The following is a 20,431-nucleotide window of genomic DNA, read 5'->3' on the forward strand; positions in this document are numbered from 1 at the left end:
ACACCAGTTTCCTATGTTTAATCAAGATATACAAGAATATCTTCTCATGTAAAATATATGGCAGTCCTGAATAATTTAAAAAGACTCAAATGCTCTGCTCTCTTTGATATCTAGATATTGCCTGCCAGAGGAAAATACAAAGAATATCTCTTCACCTCTTTGAAATAATAATAAAAGAACTATCTTTAGTGAAACCTGAATTTTATTTATATCACATACAAGCAATTTGAAGGAGAGAGGAAAGGAGGAGCTGCTCGGGCATGTTATAATTATTCCCAGAACAAACATTATGCTCCCAGAATTTTAAAATAGGAGAGATCTTTAGTAATGGTCCAGCCACATTACGACAAAGATACTGATACAATTTCCTATACCTGAAGATCATTAGTATTTTAAATGTTAATTATTTGGGATTGTATTACACTTGTAAAAGTAATTTGTGAAATGTATTATAGTGTAATGGAAGTCAATAACCTATCTTCCTACTATCCAAACAAGTTGAAACCCTAAAGAGACAAGATGAATTTTAAAGGAAGGGATTTAAACAATCTTGAAATACTGTCACCTTCAAATCCATTTTCCTCTATTAGTCTTTATATGATCTGCAAATTAAAATGGCAAAACAAGATTGAAGCCCATTTGGTTCCAATCAGTTTTTTACCATGATGAAGCAAAGGGATTCAAGTTGAGAGTCATTACAAGCTTGAAACAGAAGTGGAAGTAATTAGGGCTGTTGTGCCATATACTGTTTCATTTGACTTTTTCACATAGAGAGTGGGCAGTTTGAAGCATTATGTTAACAAGATCAATACATTGTACTCTTTAAGAAGTAGTGGGTTTGAGTCACCACTGTAAACAGAATGTCCTGGTTCTGGCCAGGATAACATGAAGTGGCACAGAATAACCTCTGTTTCCTAGCCACATCCCCTCCCAACCACTGCAAAACATCAACCCTGTCCTGATCAGAACCAGGACACAGAACAGTTGGGGTTGGAAGGGACTTGAAGGATCATTTCGTTCCAAGTCCCTCACCATGGGCAGGGACACATTCCTTTAGACCAGGCTGCTCAAAGCCCCATCCAATCTGTTCTTGAACAAGGATGAGGCATCCACAGCTTCTCTGGGCGACCTGTTCCAGTGCCTCACCACCCTCACACTAAAGAATTGTCCTCCATATCACATCTCAACCTGCTCTCTTTCAGTTTAATGTCTTGTCCTATCACTACATGCTGAATCATCACTACATACAGAACCATCTGTATTATTCACTTTTTAACTAGGAGGTCTTTTAATAATTCAGTATTTTTATCACTCACTTGCCCTTCATAGGCTGATATATAACATGCAGGAACATTAGATAATAAACTAGAATAATCATGAATAAATGGCTATTAAATGAAACATTTGATTACAGCTTAAAAAGGGCAAAAGAAAAAATATTGTTAGGGGATTAAAAAAAAAGCCTGATTTATTCCCAGAAGAGCTGACAGAGTACTCTGAATTATGGGTGGTTTGTTTTGAAATAGAAACTCTTAGAAGAATAACAATCTTACATAGAAAGAACATTAAAATTCAACTTAAGAGATGAGAAACTGGACAAGCATTGTGACAAGGCAGGTTCAGACAACCTTCAAAACCAATTACAGCATTATCTGCATAAGCCTTTGCATCACTGAATCATCATATTTCTCTTAGAAAAAAAGCAACAACCCCCTTCATACACACTTGTTGACAGTGAACGGAGATGTCTTAACGAAACATGCAGAAAAAGAGAAAGCACAGACAGGAAAAATCACACACACTCCATAGGTCTGAATCTTTCTGCAACACAGTCTAGTGTTAATAGGCTGTCCACATTCATTACGTTGGGTCTTCTAGGACTGGAGGGTTCCCGAAAACCCAAACCACATTTCTGCTTCATTACAATAAATGTCTACCATGGAGTTTGGTGCCACACAAGTTCAGAACAGTACCCTGCACCAACAGCATCCCCACGTAATGGTAACTTCAGCAGCAGAGGAACACAACCCAGCATCTCCATTCAGCTGCTAACAGACCTGCTCAAAGCTAACTACTGTTCCAACAGCTGTTCCAGAATTTAAGAAAATTGCAAGAAAAGAAGCAAAGGTCACTTACCTGTAACTACTTTCAGGCTAAATATTTTTAAGCATTTCAGCACTAAATATTCCCAAGCAAACATAGCCTGGATTACCACACCATTTAAACCTTGTCTCTGTGTGGCAGTCCCCCACTCTCTGTTGATCTCACCAGCTGCTTTCCCAGCTTACCCTGAGCAGACAGCTGACAGAGCACAGGCAGGCAGCTGGGCCACATCACAGGGGTGCTCCTGTGCTCCCAGTTCTGCAGGCACTGATCCTATCCACCCCAAGGCAGAAGTCATCATTTCCCAGGAACAGGCTCTTGTGTCACCTGCTAGGATAATAATCCAAGGGGAGCTATAACAGGCATCATCTCCTTGGCTAGCCTCCTCCAGCTGGGTTGGCTCTCAACAGGTTCCCACAGACCTGGAAAATTGCTCTTTCTCACAGATTAAAACCAAGAGCACCAGTTCTTAGAAGCAATACAGGATGCTGCCCCATTTAGCGCCAACACCACTGTCCTCCCCTCTGCCTCCCAGGCAGACCAGGAGAACTTCCTATAAAGACATCCTGTATTTTTAGCAGAGTTTGTACAAGTTTTAAAAATTATCTGAGAAACAGATGTGGGAAGAATTCTGCAAGTGGTTTAAATTAAAACATGCTGAGATTCTGAAAGCTTAGAAAAGCCTTTACTGTAGGGGAAAATATTAAATAAATGCTTCCTACATCTCAAATGTTTTCATATGCAAATACTAACTTGGTGTCTATTAAATTATGTTAAGCAGACATAATTGGAGGAGGAACCTGCAGCATAAAAAGATACACCTTCTATCTTTAATATAGTAATTATTTCATGTATATTGAATAGAAGCCAGATGCATTCTCATGTTATTGCAAATTCCAGTTAAAAATATCTTATTTCAGTTGGTAGCATTTGCCTGCTCCGAGTTTTCATAAATTTTATCAGTGCTGCTGAAAATACAAGACCAAAATTTTGTCAGTTCTATTTGAGTAATAAAGAGGTGAACATAAAATGTGTCTGACTCCATGCTCATTTTCACTTCCCAGCTGTATCCAATGCCAAATCTATTACCTGCATGGCTGCACCTGCAGAGACTGTGACTGGGTAGTTTTTCCCCACATTTCATCTAACGTTTTCTTTCAAAAAAACCACAAAACTTCCACAGTTGTTTATATCTGAAAGATAAAACTAAAAATTGGTTTTAAGTCAAATTTTCACTAACCATTCTACCTGTCAGAGTGGAGCTGGAACCTCACTGACTTCAACTGCTAATATCTTTATATTCTTCATGCAGAGCCAGATCAGTAATCAATTCCATGCCCAGTCATGCCTCTTTGGACACTTTCAATTTACCTGCTGTATTCTTCAAAACCTACACAGGTTTTTATTTTAAGAGTCAATCTTAGGAACATCCTAAAAACTAATAAATTTTGGAACTTTGCAAAGCAAGTCAGTCCTTAATGGTCTGTCTTACCCTCCCAGAATGACGGCACAGCAGATAGAGGGGCAACCCCCACCTCAGATGCTTAAAGGTATGACAGGTTTCTGATGTCATCCATCAAGAAAAGAAATCTCCTCCAAAAAAGTGAGAATCCAGCCTTTCAACTCCAGCCTTTCAGTTTGAAAAGTCCCCTGATCAAAAACCTACATTAAAGAATATTAAACTTGCTTAACTTTACCTGAACAACCAACTGCAATGCATTTACTTAACTCCCAGGGCTGTCTGACAACTTAACTAAAGGAATTTAATTAAAAGCAACAGCTTTCACAAGAAGATGCTATGAAAGTTCAAGCATTTTGCATCCAGACTAACAAAAGTCATAAGTACTTCTCCTCAAGGTGAGTTTGGTCTCTACCCACTGTTTTGGTCAGCTCAGTGCCCAGCTAGCCCTGGCAATGACTTACTTGGCATATGGCTGGCATGGTATAATATTGGTCTTCTCTCTCCTGGACTCCCCAGCCATGGTGGTAGATAGCTGACTCTAAATGACTAAATGGATATTCCACAACATATGATATCTAATCTGACATAAAAGCTAAGAGACAGGAGGGAGGACACTCATTATTTACAAAGAAGTCTGTCTTTTGGAGCAACCACTATACACATATTGAAGCCCTGCTTCCTGGGAAGTGGCTGCACATCTTTTGTGGATGAGAAGTAGAGAATAAATTTTTGTATTCCTTTGCTTGCACACAGTGCCTTTGCTTTTGCTTCATTAAACTACCCATGAGATTTTTTTCCATCTTATTTTCTCCCTTCCCTTGTCCTGATGAGGAGGTGACTGATAGAGCAGGTCAGGGGGCACCTGGCATTCAGTCAAGGTCAACTCACCACAGTCCTTTTTGGCACGCAATGTGGGGCACGAGAAATCTAAGATAAATAGTGAGGAGTCCTAGTCTGGAGGACAAAGGAGCTGCAGAGTCAGTGACTGAGGAAGTAACCATAGCTCCCATTCTGTGTCCCCCTGTGCCTCTGGAGGGGAGGAGGTAGAAATTCAGTGGAGAAGTTAAGCCCCAGAAGAATGGGGGTTCAGTGGACAGTGTTTTAACATTTAGTTTTTGTTTTCTTGCTATCCTACTCTGCTTTGAGTTTTCATAAAGTTGAGTTTGTTTTGCCTCTGATTGTAACTGCTGAGTGACTTCTCCCTGCCCTTACCTCAACTCTCACGCCTCTCATTGTATTTTCTCTCCCCTGTTCAGCTGCAGAAAGGAGTGATAGAGCAGCTTCGGTGGGCACATGGTGTCCAGTGACAAGCCAGGGTCAACCCACCACAGGAGAAGCAATGAAGAAGTGGGGAGCCCTGAGTCTGGGGAAAGCACAAACAAAAGAAAAAAAATGGCTAGCTCTACAGCTCTGAGCATTAATGACATCCAGAAAGTTGCTGTTAGAGCAAAAGTATTGACAACTGTCCAACAAACCAGTAGCTGTGCAGGAATTCAGGGAAAAAACTTAGCCTCTCAGAACAAATATTAGAGCAGTTGCAGCACATCTGAACCACAGAGCAAAGGAACTGGCTGTCCCCTCTCATGGCTCTGATAACACCACGTTCAGCTCCTGAAGAGCATACAGAAAGCATTTTACACTGAAGGTGAAACGCTAAAAAAATGCTCTCTTGCTCGCTGTTTTTGATTGGTATTCTAAACCAAATGAATGCGATGTGCAAGAGGGTTGAGAAGGCACCTGAACATAGAACAGACCTGGGTGGAAAATCTTCTTCAATTTATAGGACAAGCTTGAATGATCCTCTTAGGTTTTATGTGAAGAGCTAAACTCTCAGCATGCTGCTTATAACACGGTGTCCCAGAACACAAGCAGTGCACCAAGCTGAGAAACTGTGAACTAGAACAGAGCAGTGTGGCCTGGATATACAGTGATTTGAAAAGAACACCTGCAGATACTTGTGGTACCTTTTGTAGGCTGTCTCTTAGCAATGCCCAGCTGCAGGTCAAAATCAATAAGGATGAACATGTGACAGCTCACTTCATCCAGAGCCAAGGGCAGAGTAGATCCATCACTTTGGCCTGTATTCCAGAAGCTGAATGGCTGCCAGGAAAGGGGAGGCCTTCACATACTAAATATGACCAATAGCCATCAGGAAAAGACAGTCGCATTAAGTTTGACATTACGATACAAAGGTATGGGATATTGTCATGTCTCACAGTGACAGAACCCCCCATCAGGCACAGCTTTGTCATGGCAGAGCATGTAGAGACCTCGTGCTGCTTCCAGCAGGAAGATGCTTTCTAGAAGTGACAGATACTCAAGCTATAATGAATAAACTATTTTAGGGTTTAAACTAAGGGTAATCTAGTAGATGGTAGGGAAGGCATGGATAGAATATCAAAAATTGACCAAAGTGAACTCAACAAGAACCAGACAAACTCATTGAAGCATCTGCATGGAATGTCAGATCCAAAGAAAAATTCATAGTGGCTTTACCGGCCCCTGACACATAGCAAGTAAACGCAACCACACCAGCTCATTCTGCTCCACAAAAGATATTCCTTTTTTTATCAGAGAAGTCACTGAGGCAAGCTATGCTTTTTGCCTCTGTGTTTTCAAGTTACTGAGATCTTAAGACTTTTTCCTTTCACAACACATTCCAAACAGACAGAGAAATTTCTGAACCACAGCCTGTTCACCTGACCCACAAAAAGACTGCAAGACCACATAGTACAGAAGTCTTAAAACCTCCGAGATCTTATCATCACCAGAGCACGGACCTTCCCAGGACTGGGCTGTCAGTGGGTGTTGGAACCACCAAAATTCACTGAATCTCTCCGATTTCCAAGGCACACCCTGGCAACCAGCTGTCTGTAAGGATCTCAGTCCCTCAGAGCTGTGTTTGCAGACTTGTTAAGGACTCAAAGGGTTAGAATTGCTGTGTTAGTCCAGTCCTCCGTAGTGGGAGAGATGGCAGGGTCAACCTGTCCCTCTCTACTAGGAAAGAACCAGTGGCAGGTGAGGTCACATTGTGCTCTGGGATGGGAAAGGGAAACAGGAACACGTGAAAAATGGCACACTTGGCATGACTTAACAGAGAAGTGCTTAACTTGGATCTTGCAAGCAGGAATGAGAAACTATCCAAGGACTCACCAAGTAGGATTTGCAGATGGGCCTCTAGTTAGTGTCCCAACAACTTACAATGAGATTATAAAGGACACTTAGATAGCCCAATTGCACATCTTGCTCAGCTGCATGAACTGCATCTCTGTTTTTAGTCACCACTCTTTAACTGAAGGTAGACATCTGAGGAAAGACAAAGCAATGTTATCTGTTTGTAAGCATGCCAACAGTCTCCAAATCAAGACCATGGATCATGGTGCAACAGGTTGTTTTGTTTAAGTTCTGCATTTTCTACAAATAAAGGATAATTTCTTGAAGCTGAATAGATTTCTGCACTGTTCTTCCTATAATCATTACTGTTACAAGTTTCTGCTTTCATAAAAGGGAACAACTCTGCAACTCTACAACACTGTGAAGTATAAACAGATTTCCAAGCATCCAGTGTAATAGCACCTCAGAATCACCTAACCTGTGAGCTTCCAGATCTGTTCTGTATCTTACAGAGTGTGGACAGAAATAACAACTGCTGTTGCAGGTGATTGAAACTAACAGGGTAATACCATTAGGTAGCACAACATCCTGTATAAATTTATTATCTTGGTGAGGACCAATCACTCTACTAAATACATTTCACATTTGGATAAGAAATTAGACATGACTTTGTATCAGATGATAATGACTTCATAATTCTTACAAACTTCCCTAGTGATCACAAAATAATTTGCTTTTTCTATTGCAAAAGACAAAAACACAAAACAGCACTTTCCTACTTGAGACTGTTTGTGTGCACAAGGACGTAGTTCAATATTCAAAGGCAAAGAAGAGGCAAGAAGAATGATTAGCACAGAACAAGATACAATACTTCTGTTGCATGTTTGTATTCTTTAAGCAGATTTTAAAGCTTTTATGAATTTTCACTGGTTTACTATGCTGCAAGAGCATAATTCTACCACTCTGACTAACAAAATCAAAAAACCATAAAATAGTCCTTTAAGGATTTGTTGTAGTTGTTCTATCAGGCATTCAAAAATCTTCTACATGCACAGATGGTGTTACCAGGAGTTAGAACAGCCTAGCATCCCTTAAACATAAGAAAAAGCAAGAACTTGTTTCAAGAACACTTCCAGATTTGGAAACAGACATAATCTAAGTGCAGACTTTGCCTCTTAATTATTAAAGTTACTGAGCACTTTATTGACAACTCTTCCACAGCAGACACTGTGAACTCTAACAAAAACAATGCGCTGCTTATGGAAACACAAGCACAGATACGTGCAGCAATATCTAGCAAGAGGATCTGAAAGTCTGTAAAACCTGTGATCTGAAAAATGACTCTCATGTCCTGATTGAACCACTGGCTGCCTAATGGCAATGGGTGAGTCTTCTTTTTATGTTATTCCCCCTCATTTTCACTGATGCTTATGCAGATAAAAGTATTCGTGATGAAGCATTCCCACCCACAACAATATATTAAGGACAAGCTACTTATCACTTATATAACACCGGGATTATTTTTTTTAAAAGAGGATTGTGTAATACAAAGGATTACCATTCTTCAAAACAGAAAGTATATGCAGTACAACAGCAGTTAGGGGCAGACTGATCAAATGCTTCTTCTGGATCAAGTGCCATTGCTTTAACACAGTCAGCACCAAGTAAACTGGGACTAAAGGAAAGTGCAGGAGGCAACTGCTAGGAAAGGCTGAAAATCTGCCTAATCTGCTAACATAAATGTTTAAATAATAACAGTAATAATAAATCAACAAAACATTTAAATTGCTGCAGTTTTTTTGAACTGCCACTGATCCCACCAAATATTCTGCTGTAGAAATGGGGTTTGGTTATTAAAACAACATAGATTTACCTGTCCCACTACGTTGTGCATGGTTATTCCAAGAGCCTTCCTTTCTCCTGAGGCAGCTGGCAGCTCTGTGCCTGTGGCTTGCTGGAACTTCTGGAATTTCAGCTGACAGAAAGCATTACAGTGAACAAGGTTTTATAACTTCCCTGAATTCTTCCACTTTCTAGCAAAAGCTTTGCATTCACCCACCTTTATTTTTGTCACAGTTGCTAGGATGCCTTGGCGACAGACACCAGAAATATCTATGATTTGGAGACAAAGCTGGAGGCAGGTGTAATCCACACCAGACCAAAAGGAGGGCAGGAGGCTCACGCCAATGATCACTGCACCAACACAGACTCCTTGCAGCGGCCTAAGTGCTACCCGGGATGGATCAAATCTACTTGCTGCCATCTCAGCCTCCTTGCATCTCACCCATCTCCCCGGCTGGACACAAAGAGCAGATCTCAGTCTCCCATCACCAGGGAGGGAGGAAAAGTACCTCTCAATTTGGGAACCCACCTAAGCCAGTAGCACTGAACATATTCTGCGGGAAATTCCCCTCCTTTTGCTGTTGTCATCCTACCAATGCAGTAAAAACAGATACTGCACCTTTACTGCTCAGGGCTGTGTGAGCTTCAACTGTAAAATCTGTCTCCTGCATGGGGTATTGCAACTAGACAGGGCAAGTCTTTATAGAGGAGCAGAGGTGGCCAAAAGCGACTTCCAGAGACCCCAAGGATGCTTCCCTAGTGAAGCTCACACAGATGCTGGCAGGGACTGTGCTAGAAACAAAGCACAAACGATGCCTGCACTTGTTTAAAAAGAACATACAAAGAGGGCTTTTTCTTTTAAATGTTGTTCACAGACTTCTGCATTTTAAAAGGCAATCACAGTAAGGCAATTATTTAGAATAAAATATCGTTTTTCTGGGTGATAAATGAAAATAGTTTCATTAAGTATTAAACATCTGTTCTGAAGGAACTGCCCCTTATTTACATAAAATCTGTGTGTCATTCTACAAAATGAATGCTTTCTCTGCTAACAGTGTTGCAGAGGAAAAGCTTTGTTGCACTGGCTTCATACAAACAACCATACTTGCTTCACTTTCTTATTGAAAAAAGTTTCATTGCCAAACTGGCTGTAGTAGGAAAATTACAATGTAATGCTACACCACAGTTAAAAATCCTTTTGGTCTCTAATGCTAGATAGAAAAATTGTTCTGAGAATAAAAGAACAGATGCTGACAGCCATAGCAATTCTCAATGCTCATGCCAGTGAGCCACATTTACTTCAAAAGGCTATTCATAACATGAATAGTGCTTCATTTGAAGAGAACTCTCTTACACAAGTCAGTATATATTTGTAGCAAAAGGCACCCCCCCACACACACACACATTGATTTTTTTTTTCCTTTATCCAGATTTACTTGTTTTGCAACCTCTTTTCGTTACATTAGCTGCTTTACTGCTCTGAACACTTCTTGTTTACACGTTTCCTAAAACAAAAAACACTAAGTAATCTGTAATATAAATGGGGAAATTTATTAGCAGACCAGTATAATAAGGAAGAAAATATAAAGTTTTAGAAGACAAAATTCTAATAAATCTGATCTATATCTCATTTTATGATCTAGTTCTCCCCATAAAAGCATCCACTGTTGTTGACTCTCCATGTCCAGAAACAGGAGCCTCAGTTGTAGCACACTGGAGCCTTGATTCACTGTTTTCAATCATGATAATCAACCAGACTCGACAGCAATGATAAAACATTTCAGATTTTCCCAGTCTACAGAGAAAACAGACATTTCCAAGTGCCTTCTCATTAGAAAGAGTATCCTGTACTCTCTGCAAAGTAGGACCGTACTCTATTACTGAGCGATGGCAGCTGCATGTCAGCCACAAAGAGCATTCTCCCTGCCCACGTCTGAGCCGTCTCTGCCCTGGCAGCAGAAGCAGCCTTTCCAATTTCTGGCACCATGCAGTCCTTGACAACAGCCTGGTGCAGATCAGAGAGCACACAGGTAGCAGTCCAGTCAAGTTCTCCACCCAGGCAGCAGAAGAGGTTCGTCACCTTGGTGAAAAGAAGAGGGAATATCCCTGTGTCATTAATCAAAAATGTCCAGTAACCCTATATTCCCAACAGCTGGAAATCTGCAGAGGCAGCCATGGAGCAAAACAACTGGGCTTGGTCATCACTGCCATGCACACATTGCTTTATAAGTTTCAGCAATTTAGGAGAGTAGCTCCAAGTTCTGCTGCTCCAGCATCCCTTTCCAAGCCAAAGCAGATGCACTCCCTTGTTTGCCATGGTCAAAAAGCAGAGTGAAAGGTCCTTTCTTTCCCTGAAGAGCCCCCCGGAGCTGCATCTACAAACTTCCATTCAGGAGCGAGAGTGCTGTATGAGACTCATGGCTGAAATAATCAGTGAGAAAGGGCTCCAGTGTTTAAAGCACTAACAACTTTATAGAGGCTGTTGAAACAGGATTAAAACACATATTTTAAAGGAAACAGTATCATGTTAAGGTGACATTTTAAAAAAGACACCTATAGGAACTGAGCTGAAACCTATGGCATATTAAAAATTCACATACAAAATCTCTTTCATCTTCTCCAATAACTCTACACTTCCTTCTTTACTTCCACACATAACTTCTCTTTAGCAGTTGCTATAAACCTTTTGACATCTATAATGGAAATTATAGAATTAGCTTTTACATCAGGAAAGAAAAACCTCATCTTTAAAATTAAAGTTTAGAACTTTATTCTAAGTATCACTGAAGAGGCTCCTGAATTAACCAGAACTGTATCCCCATACTGGGTTAATTTCTTTTTCTTCCCAAGTTTAAAAATCACTAGAAAATCTGAAATGCACAGAATAATCTAATTAAATCTTTGTTTTTCTGAACCTGCTGAAGGTTTCTATCCAAATTCTTCTGTAAATACACAGAAAAACTTATTAGAAGTATTTTCCTTGAGAGAAGTTGTTTTCATAAACATTTGTTATTTTCTTGGATTCTTATGTCTGTTTCACTGCACATAAACTGTGCAATATCAATATTTTGGCTTTAAAAAGATAAGATTAGAATTTAGTCTTAATATTTGACTACCAGCAACACATCATAGGTCTAGTCCGTTCCATCACAAGTGTAATACTCTGATGCAGGTATGATGAAAGAAGGAACTAGTAGGGGGATTACAGCCCTAAAACACTGTTGTAACACTATATGGCTCTATGAAGTAACTTCTAAAAAGCCAGGAGCTTCCACATGTGCTGAAGAATGTTACTGCTAGAGTAACACTTGACAGGTATTTAATGCGCAATATAGGTGTTGCCTTGGTAGCATGGCAATCAAGGACACAAATGCAATTTTCTTTTCCTACTTCTGTTCTCATCCTACTCTTTAATTTGACTACCAGCACTCAAATAAACCATGTTAAAATCAAGGCTGCAAAAAGCCCAGAAACATGTAACTTTGAAGTATATTTGGTTCATGATAAATTACTTCCATTTCATACATAGTGACAATTATGCAAAGATCAACTCATTGCCTAGTCTCTATCACATAAGTACACATTTTCTGCTTAACTCTGGGACACCATATTCACTGAAAAACAGACAGCATGTTTCCTTTTTCAAAAGTTCTTTTCTGGAAAAGCAGTCATTATAGACTATTAATCGGCACCTGATTGTAGCATTTTAGAATAAATTGGAGAAAATCATCTCACATTTGTCTGGACTGAAAACTGACAATATTGGTAAATTGCTGAGTAAGGCTCATCACCTTTTAAAAAGCTCAGGCTAACACAAGGTTTGAACAACCTAATTGCCCACCAGGAACAAAACAAACATTTTTATATGGCACATTTGATGCCTGTATTGATATCCTACTCAAGCCCACAGTCCCTATAAACAGCATAGTGACTTTGCCTTTGGGGTGACAGAACGCATTTTAGATTCTAATTTGTCATAGAACAAAGTCTCTTGCCCCAGAGTGCTTGATTTATTCAGTTTTCTAGCATAGCACAATAGCTGTTTTTAACGGCAAAACTGTTTTCTGACATTGTATTTTGTTAACTCCATTTGCAAAAAGCCAACTTGAAATGATTGCTGTGGATGGAAAACACACATGGCACACTGGGACTGCTCTCTCCTTTGAGAGCCATGCCACACATGCACTGTCAACTCTTGTAGTTTGTCATATCTAATCTGTAATGTGCATAGCAAATCTTCAAAGCACAAAAAATGTCATAAAACCAGTAATGGCTTATGATGCAAGTTACAAAGTCTGCTGATTCTCCCCAATGTTTTGAAAGCTCTTCATTTTCAATGAGCAGCTAAGTTTCTATGACTCCATGCATTTGTCATGTTGCATCATTTTCTTTTCATGCCTTGTCTTATTCATTATGTTTATTAAATGGTTGTCTTGGGCATGAAAAAGCAAAACTTAGTGTTTCACTAGTCCAGCAACACTAGATGCATCATACCTGTGAAAACATACTCTTTATACTCGACAGCATCATTGCTCCACTGAAGTCCTGGGGACCACTGCAAACCATTTTGGAGTAGAAACAAATTTGAGGACTGGGCAATCGCCAACCATAAGAAGTTCAACAAGGGCAAGTGCTGGATTCTACACCTAGGATGGGGCAACCCTGGGTGTATGGACTGGCTGGGGAATGAGATGCTGGAAAGCAGTGCCATGGAAAGGGAGCTGGGGGTCCTGGTGAATGACAAGTTGAATATGAGTCAGCAGTGCCCGGGCAGCCAGGAGGGCCAACAGTGTCCTGAGGGGCATCAGGCACAGCATCACCAGCTGGTCAAGGGAGGGGTTTGTCCCACTCTGCTCTGCACTGGGGTGGCCTCACCTTGAATATTGTGTGCAGTTTTGGGTACCACAATATAAGGAAGTTATTAAGCTCTTAGAGAGTGTCCAAAGGAGGGCAACAAAGATGGTGAAGGGCCTTGAGGGGAAGCCATATGAGGAGCAGCTGAGGTTACTTGGTCTGTTCAGCCTGGAGAAGAGGAGACTGAGAGGAGACCTCATTGCAGTCTACAACTTCTTCCTGAGAGGAAGAGGAGGGACAGGCACTAATCTCTTCTCTGTGGTGACCAGTGAAAGGACCCAAGGGAATGGCCCAAAGTTGTGTCAGGGGAGGTTTAGGCTGGAGATTAGAAGAAGGTTCTTCACCCAGAGGGTGGATGGGCACTGGAACAGGCTCCCCAGGGCAGTGGTCACAGCACAAAGCCTGACAGAGTTCATGAAGCATTTTGATCATACTGTCAGGCATATGGTGTAACTCCTGGGGATGGTTCTGTGCAGGGCTAAGAGTTGGACTTGAGGATCCTTGTGGGTCCCTTCCAACTCAGCATATTCTGTGATTCTGTGAAGCACTTAGAAAGAGGTCTTCAGAGATCAGACTAAAGCACAAGATGTTTGAATCAATCTTTCAAAATCAGGAAATTCTTGAGTGAAAAATAAATAAATCACTGTTATTATCTATAATCCACTGGCCCTTAAAGTATGACACAATACTGTACAGGCGGGAAAATATACGAGGCTTGTTATGAAGACAGGAAGAGGGGGTGACTATTTCCACACAGAAATTACTAAGAGAGCTAGGGATTAATTTTCACAAATTCTGATATACTTCTGAATTTAGGGCCTAAAGCTGATGCTCCAAGTTTTCTGCCTTAATATAGGTTTGTTTAGTCAACTCATGAATCCTTCAGCAGGACAACAAACAGTTTCTAGAAACTTGGCTTCTTTTCTGCTTCTTCTTTGTAGAGACAAAGTCAGCTTGAGGTCAGCCTACCTAAGACTGACTTCTTTTTCCCAGGCATGTTGCTGTGACCTCTTTTTTGGTTTAGACAGTAAATTTAACACCTGGTTTAGACTGTCATAACTAAGTCATCACATCTTGAAAGTCCTAGCAAGGATCAGATCCTCTTCATCTACTAACCCAGAATTCTTGTCAGTGTCAAGCCTCATTATCTCCCACACTGACCAGAGAAACCTGTGTTTTATTGGCCAGGTACAATGCAGTTCCAGACTATTGCTATTAGTGGCTGTGCTGATAGAGTGGACACTACCAGAACAAATCTGTCATGCATATTAAACACATGCATGCACAGGCACATACAAACATATAACCTAAGATGCAAGAACATCTTCAGGATCCTCTCTGCTTTCATGTATGTCTTCAAGAGAAGTTAAACTCCAGTCATACACATCACTTCGGTTGAGAAGCATAATCACCATATGAAGTAGCACAGATATTGCTGCATGTATTTTCACAGATAATCAAGCAGAAGAACAGTTGTAAATGTCTTCCTCTAAAATGACACGTGTTCAAGTCAAAACTACAAAAAAGGCATTTGACTCTACCCCAGTTCTGCATTTGTCAGTCTTTGGTCATGGCCAACCTGGTACTTGCTATCCCCCACTGGGCATTAAGTCACTTACATTGCTTTTCTTGAATCGACACATAAATAAGCTTGGTCTGCATGAAAAGGAAAAATGTGATAAACAGTGTATGAACTTCAATTTTGATGTAACCTAGTTCAGTTAGCAAACAATGTCAGCAAAAAATATTCACGATACCTTTAAATTTAATCAGCTTTAAAATATCTTCTCAGATCAAGCTGTCACCCACCTTTCTGAGAGCCTTTTTCTAAAGCAGGAGCAGATAGATCTGGGTGAGCATTATTCTTCAACAATTAGTAGGTATAGAAAAAAATGTAAATCTTGCCTGAGAGAGCAGATCTATTTTATGTGATAACCATTTCACTTTTCCTTTTTTTAACAAGAATTTAGCTTTCTCATGAAGCCCACAGCTATCTTTCTAATAAAAACCTACCCTTCTTAGTTACATTAATAATGAGAAAAAAAGGGTAATGTTTAGAAAACAGCTCTTTATGCACACGCGCACGCGCACACACAAGCACAGGCGGACTCCAGCTCTTCTTTTTATGGTATATCATAGAGTTCTATACCATCTGTATATTCTGATACAATGGAAACCTCTTTTCTCAGTTCCAGATGTCAATAACCTCCACAAATACTCTTCTTTACTCCAGTACCTGAATCCCAGGCTCTTGCCAATGGGACATCTGCCAACTGAGAGAAAGCAGAGTACTACCTTACAAAGGTAATGAAAAAGAGGCACATGCTTTTCAGTAATTGCGCACAGAGTGTGATCAGATCTGCCCCACCCATTAAATGCCCATTGCTTTGTAGGTTAGGTACAAAAAGGACATACACACTTATGCTCCTAAAAGTAAATAGTTATTCCTGGGTTAAACTTTCCACACAAGAGGAAAGACTACCATTTACAATGGATATCAGACTGCACACAAACATTAAAGCCAACCCAAATAACTCGGTAAAGGAGATGAGATTGTGACTAGGAGGCTATAGACTGGACACAAAGTACCCTTCACACTGCCTCAGTCACACTTTCCAGGCATCAGATAAGCAGGGAAAGGTTCTCTTTTTCAGATAACCCATTGTATTTGCTGTATTTCCTTTGTGGAATAAAGGTCTTCAGTCAAACGTCTTTTAATCAGGCACTGTGAATGACAAGGGTCCAAACTCCTCCACCTGTAGTTTCTAAAAGGATCCAGCACTTCTGACAATTAGCAGAGTGCTGCTCCAAAAAGGTCTATATAACCTTTAAGACCAGTCACTCATAGTTGGGAAGTGCACAACATCAGCCAGCTGTGGAACCACAAATGCATACCCCTTCACAGCACAGCACCCACAGCCTGAAGAATCATAGAATCAGTAAAGTTTGAAAAGTCCATTGAGTCCAACCTTTGACCGAACACCACCTTGTCAACTCTAGACCATGACACGAACTGCCACATCCAATTATTTCTTTAACACTTCCAGGGATGGCGACTCCACTGCCTCCCTGGGCAGTTTGTTGCAATGCTTAACAACCCTTTCTGTGAAGAATTTCTTCCTGATGTCCAACCTGGCCCTCCCCTGGTGCAGCTTGTCCTGTCACTGGTTGCCTGGGAGAAGAGGCCAACCCCCACCTTGCTACAGCCTCCTTTTAGGTAGTTGTACAAAGTGATAAGGCCTCCCCTGATCCTCCTTTACTCCAGGATAAACAGCCCCAGCTCCCTCAGCTGCTACTCATAGGACTTACTCTCCAGAGCCTTCACCAGCTTCATCGCCCTTCTCTGGACAAAGCCTTCATAAACACTTTGAACCAGTCACCCAACTTTTGGATTGAGTTTTGTGGGGGATTTTGGTGTTCTGCCAACTTGGAGATCACCTAGAATTCACATTTACCTACAAGAAACTGCAAATAATCTGAAAGGTTTAATTATCATGTCCCCTTTGCTAGCAATTAAAACACAGTTTATATTGCAGGGGGAAACATTCCTATATTCTTCCTTACTTTGCATGATGACACTATTGCTATATTAAACTGCTCATAATTAAAAACAGACACAGATGTAGGAAGAAGATTCACAAAGCAAAAACCATCTGTTACTTGTAGGAAAAATGGTGTAGAATCTGATTATGTACAGTCTACTTGATTTTTTAATTGAATTTATAAACCTTGTCAGAAAAGGTTTTCACATATTACAAAAGAAAAAAGCTTTAAGGAACAAATGCACCTAAACAGATGTGTGTATATTTATATACGTATTTCACAAGACACAGTAATATTGTAGGTGATTAGGAAACTAACAGCAGAAAGCAATGCTGACTAGTGCTGTTGGTGGACAGGTCTATTACGTGTTATCCTGATAATTATCTGAGACTACTAAAGCCAAGCCTGGGTCTTATATAGCCTGTGTGACCTGAGAATACCCTTCATGTCCTCCAGTTATGAAAACAGTGTGTTAAGAACTCATTGTAAATGGCTTTATGAATAGGAGATCTGTCACAGTATGCAAAATATTAAAATTTGAAGTTATACATTAGAATTTGTAGAGAAAAAATATTATTCTCCATATTCTAGATCATTTTCTACATATATTCTATATGTAGAATTTTCTTTATTCCAATTTCTCCCTAACAGACATTAGAATTTATAGGGGAAAATTCTTTTTCCTAAAGCAAAATATTCTTCCATACTAAACTGCTATCTGCTATAATAGTAATATAATAATATCCTATATAATAATCAAGGCCAGGTTGGGCAGGGCTATGAACATCTTGGTCTAGTGGAAGATGTTCCTGCCTATGGCAAGAGGATTGGAACTAGATGAACTTTACAGTTCCTTTCAACTCAAACTGCTCTATGATGATAACATACTAGAGATAAAAGCATCAAATCACTGTAGCATGTATTAACCTATAAATAAATTGTGAAAATATTGAAAAGTCATGGTACCAGTGTATTAAATATGATATTAATGCTTTAAGCAATAATTGAGCAAAAATACAGGCAGTAGACAGTTCAGAGTTCTATTTCCCTTAGGTACTAAATATATTTTATTACATCATCTCTCAAAGTGTTTTTATACGAACCAAAAGAACAAATAACTTGGATAGTGAAAACATTTCATTTCATACCATGAAGCAATTTTGCATTCCTCCTCTAGATGTGTTGTATACAAAAAGAAGAGAAAGTATAGCCTTTGTAAACAGATGTATATTTCTATTGGCCTTGATCCTTACTGTGAAGTCTGCTGCTAGACACAGTGCTTATTTACACTCTAAAGCACAAGGAAGAACCTGAGTTTCACTGTCAGTCCTGTGGTTTCCTTCATTAGAAAAAATTGGTTTTAGACCAACCCATCTCCCCAGGCAGAGAAATTATGTACACACCAACAATACAAAATACCAATGAATAGGTTTGTATGGCAGAATTAATGACTTTAGTTCTTCAAGTGTTTAATGACATTAGTTCTTCAAATACTTAGAAAATAAATAATATTTTGCAAGGCAAATGAGGAACTGTTACTTGTCTATCACTAAATAAAAAAAAAAAGTTAATAACATTATGACACAGGAATCCCAGGGAAGATGCAAAATACTAGAGCAGCTTGTTGAAGATAAAGGAAAAACATCAATGCCAATTATTTTTTTGAGAAAACTCCATGTCAAATAAGACAATTTTATGAAAACTGAAAGAATGAGGCGGTATGTATTGCACATGACAAAATATTAGGCATTTCTTCATCATAAAAAGGTTAAAAAAGAAATTAGGCACAAGTTATAAGAGTAGAGCAGCTCAGAAAAAGAACAAAAGTACCATGGTCAGTCAGGTGGAGATGACATATGTGGCTGGCAAGAAAGCAAATATATGTGCAGCACAGTACTGCTTCTCCTTTTAATATTTTATAAACTTAACAGAGCATTTGTCAGGGAGGATAAAAGCCGCTGACCGGTGGAGCCATCCCAGCAGTGGCATTCCCTCACGCTCGGCAGGGCTTTACTGCCTTTCATCAGCTAGTGTGCTGGGGAATGGGGCCAGCAGCCACCTGTGCCTGGACTGGGGCATCTACACAAGGACAGAAACATGTCCCATACTTTATACTTACATCAAAGTCATTGCCATTTAAGTGAGCAAGCTGTCATGGCTTTTATTGCTCACTGAATGCATTTTGTCTATATGTAAAATAAACATACCATTTATCAGGGGGATACACAGGTTCAGCAGCACACACCAAGATGTTACCTTGAGAATCACCTGAAGTAGCAAACTGCTGTTTTAAAGCCCAGTTCCTGTGCCTTCACACTGCTTTCTGCCCAGCCTGACCACTCACAGCAAATTAACATGGCTATCCACCCATGAGAAGCTCACATACTTCTCTGTGTGTGGGAAGGATGAAGGACCAGACAGACCATGCAAAATGTATAGCCTCTTTCTCATGCTCACCTTATAACCTCTTACCTTGTGCAGTGAGGTTGTCCTCCATTTTTCAAACATACTAACCAGTCGCAAGTTAATTTACTTTTGGCAGTAATTTAATACCACTGATTAAGCAGCCTTTCAGATCTTGGCTAAGGATAACAAGGCCCAACAAAAAATACCTAGGAGCCAGACTACCCAAGCACAAAATCCCCCTCTAACCAGGTTCATGAGGCTCTTGACAGGGAGCAAACAAAAGGCTGAAGTTGCTACCACCATCCCCGGTATCTGGGATCCACACATGCAAGCTGTTGTCCTTCACATTGGTAACAGCTCTAATAGGCAATTTATAGAAAAGGAACTAAGAATGAATAAAAAACTAACACAGCTAATTACAGGTTGTGGGGTGCGGGGGAGGGGGGGATCAATACATGACATAGGAGACATTCAAACTTTCTTTAGAAAAAAGAAAGGGTTAAAACGCAAGCTGGAAAGTGATGCCAAAATAAGCAAGAAACTGGCTAGTGTGAATATTCATATATTCTCAAGTTTAGCAATATTCTGCAAAATGAATATGACTCAACTTTCCTTGCAATGGCACTGACAGTAAGTGACAGCAGTGTTTTGCTTTCCTGAAGCTCAAAGTTGCCGTAGGATATTAATTCTACTAAATCCAAAAACTCACAAAGCTAGATAATGCAGTCTCTTAACCAACATATCAGTGTGATTCCATTCCTACTTGAAAAATCTCCATCACAAGTCAAGAGCCAACTACCAGACACCTATAGTTGTTTGCAGCCATCTGTACCTGCTTCCCACTTCACAGGGGATCTCTGGTAGTGTTTAACAGAAATATCAAAGGTAAACATCACTGGAATGTTTTTGGAGGACAACCTTTGAACAGTAAAAGAAGAAAAGAGCTTTCTTCCGTTACCAACTCCAGAAGATTACAAGATGCCAGCACATGGTGTAATCAGTCTGTATTTTCCTGACACAAATCACACAATGAAAAGCCTGAAAACAGCCATTGAGCTTTTCATTCCTCCTTTTTTTTTTTTTTTAAATTGAAACAGAAGACTGCCT

General features: G+C 40.0%; 1 protein-coding gene across 5 annotated transcripts in view; it reads right to left on the reverse strand.

Moving 5' to 3' along the window:
* Nucleotides 1-20,431, reverse strand: part of CRACD (capping protein inhibiting regulator of actin dynamics) — a 133,016-nt gene that overhangs the window by 100,731 nt on the left and 11,854 nt on the right. Inside the window, exon 1 of one of the 5 annotated variants that reach the window (XM_071556446.1) lies at nucleotides 8,553-8,573. The exons of the other annotated variants lie outside the window; for them this stretch is intronic. The gene's annotated coding sequence lies outside the window, so the exon portion shown is untranslated. Of the gene's footprint in view, nucleotides 1-8,552; nucleotides 8,574-20,431 lie in introns of those variants that run through there. 5 annotated transcript variants of the gene reach the window in all.

This window comes from Pithys albifrons, chromosome 5, assembly GCF_047495875.1.
Source record: "Pithys albifrons albifrons isolate INPA30051 chromosome 5, PitAlb_v1, whole genome shotgun sequence".
Classification (NCBI taxonomy): domain Eukaryota; kingdom Metazoa; phylum Chordata; class Aves; order Passeriformes; family Thamnophilidae; genus Pithys; species Pithys albifrons.